Genomic DNA, 2,876 nt, shown 5'->3' on the forward strand with positions numbered 1-2,876 from the left:
CTAGATGCTCCCATGTCCTCGTCCTCGCTGCTCCCTGCCCTGCAAGGTTGCTCTCCTGTCAGCATCCTGCTCCCAGGAGCCCTCTCTGCACACTCAGGCTGCACCCTCTGCACTCTCTTCCCCTTGCACTGGTCTGTATATTTCCCCGTCGCTTGGTTATTGCCATCTCTCCTCCCCTCCCAGGATGCAAACGGGGCTGGGGGAGAGGCCTCGGTGTGTTCTCGGCTTGTCACTGAGAGCATCACGCAGAGAGCCACTCACAGGATGGCTGAGTATCAACCAAGACCCAAGACGCCAGGCCCCGTCCATGCTTAGGAAACGCTGGCCTTCCTCCAGGTGCCCAGCTCCTTCCAGGGCAGGATTTACTGGGAAGAGGCAAGACTGAGGGATAGAAGCAGTGGCTCAGTGAGAGTCCAGAGCGGAGAAAACAGATTTGTACCGGCTACTTGCCCCGCGGAGTTCCCCGGTATTGAAAAACAGCCTCCGGCCAGCGGACAGTGTGATTATCCACTGGAAGCCCAGCAGAGGGGAACAGACCAGGCTACCTGTTCCAGGCATGGATGAGAATACGGAGCCTATGAAATCTCAGCAGGCTCGGTGCCCGTCACAGGCTCTCCAGCCCTGCACAGAATGACGGCATGTGTTGACTGACAGGGTGAAGCCAGATCTGCCTGAGAGCTGAGACACAGCGGAGGCTGAGGCCTCCCCAGGGGAGCCAGTCTGACTGGGTGTTTTGGGCTGTGTCCCCAACAGGTGACTGCATTTGGAGAGAGAGTCTTTAAAGAAAACATTAAGTTAAAATGAGGTCATAAGAGTGGACCTAACCAATATGACTATTGTCCTTATAAAAACAGATGAGGCCAGGTGTGGTGGCTTACACCTATAATTCTAGCTCTTTGACAGGCCCAGGCGGGAGACCTCCATCTCTAAAACAAATGATTTTTTTTGGACACACCATCTTGCTCTGTTGCTCAGGCTGTAGTGCAGTGGCACGATCATGGCTCACTGCAGTTTCAGCCTCCTGGGCTCAAGCGATCCACCCACCTCAGCCTACTGAGTAGCTAGGACTACAGACAGGCATCACCATGCCCAGCTAATTTTTAAGTTTCTGTGAGCCAGGCACCGTGGCTCACGCCTGTAATCCCAGCACTTTGGGAGGCCAAGACAGGCAGATCACCTGAGGTTGGGGGTTTGAGACCAACCTGGCTGACATAATAAAACGCTGTCTCTACTAAAAATACAAAAATTAGCTGGGCATGGTGGCACATGTCTGTAATCCCAGCTACTTGGGAGGCTGAGGCACGAGAATTACTTGAACCTGGGAGGCAGAGGTTGCAGTGAGCCAAGACAGTGCCGTTGCACTCCAGCTTGGTCGACAGAGGGAGACTCCGTCTCAAAAAAAAAAAAAAAAGTTTCTGTAAACATGAGGGCCTCACTATGTTGCCCAAGCTGGGTCTTGAACTTCTGGGCTCAAGTGATCCACCTCAGCCTCCCAAAGTACTAGAATTACAGGTGTGAACCACTGTGCCTGGCCAAATACATGCCCATAGTCCCAGGTATTTGGGAGGCTAAGGTGGGAAGATGGCTTGAGCCCAGGAGTTTGAGGCTGTAGTGAGCTATGATTGTACCACTGCATTCCAGGCTGGGCAACAGAGTGAGAACCTGTCTCGTTTTAATTTTTATTTATTCATTTTTTTTTTTTTGAGACGGAGTCTCGCTGTTGTTACCCAGGCTGGAGTGCAATGGCGCGATCTCGGCTCACTGCAACCTCCGCCTCCTGGGTTCAGGCAATTCTCCTGCCTCAGCCTCCTGGAGAACCTGACTCTTAAGAAAAAAGAAAAAAAAAAAAAAAAAGAGATTGGCCAGGCATAGTGGCTCATGATCCCAGAACTTTGGGAGGCAGAGGCTGGCAAATCATGAGGTCAGGAGATGGAGACCATCCTGGCCAACATGGTGAAACCCCGTCTCTACTAAAAATACAAAAATTAGCTGGGTGTGGTGGTTTGTATCTGTAGTCCCAGCTACTCAGGAGGCTGAGGCAGGAGAATCATTTGAACCCAGGAGGCAGAGGCTGCAGTGAGCCTAGATCACACCATTGCACTCCAGCCTGGGCAACAGAGAGAGACTCCATCTCAAAAAAAAAAAAAAAAATTAGGACACAGACACACACAGAGGGATGACCACGTGAGCACACAGGGAGAAGACACCATCAACAAGCCAGGGAGAGAGGCCACAGAAGAAATCAACCCTGCTGACACCTTGACCTTTGCCTTCCAGCCTCCAGGACTGTGAGAAAATAAATTCCTGCTATTCAAGCCATCCAGTCTGCGGTACTTTGTTAACGGCAGCCCAAGCTGACTAATACACTGGATTTTGCAGGTAGAAAGATACTTACAGCAACTCTCCTCAAGGGCCGCCCAGCCGGCCTTCCATCCAAATCCTGCTAAATCCCTAGAGTTGGCCAAAACTGAGCTGCCTGCCTTGGTGTAACTTCGGCGCAGGCTGGTGGAATTGCTGTGGACAGACAGGGAACTCAACCTCCCGGATGCCAATGGTCTCCTCGGCAAGCGAGGGGCTGTGGGGAGTGCTCTCCAGAGCCCCTGGAGTCTAAAGTTTTGTGACTCGTTAAGACTTTGTGATAGGAAAGCCCATTAGGAAGCAGGCAGGTGCTGTTGGCATAGCAACCACAAGCCGTCTTATGTTCTTTCCAAATTAAAAACTTTCCAGCTTTAGAACTGAGGAGAGAAAGATGTAAGAGCAGAGATGAAATTAAGTTATTGATGGAAGTGGTTGCCATGGCGTCATGCTGTCCTTGGAGTCTGCCAGCTGCCACTTGATTTCTCCATTTTTCGTGCAAATGAAGAAGTGCAAGAGGA

The sequence above is a fragment of the Sapajus apella genome, unplaced genomic scaffold (genome assembly GCF_009761245.1).
Source record: "Sapajus apella isolate SASKATOON/1434 unplaced genomic scaffold, GSC_monkey_1.0 scaffold274, whole genome shotgun sequence".
Classification (NCBI taxonomy): domain Eukaryota; kingdom Metazoa; phylum Chordata; class Mammalia; order Primates; family Cebidae; genus Sapajus; species Sapajus apella.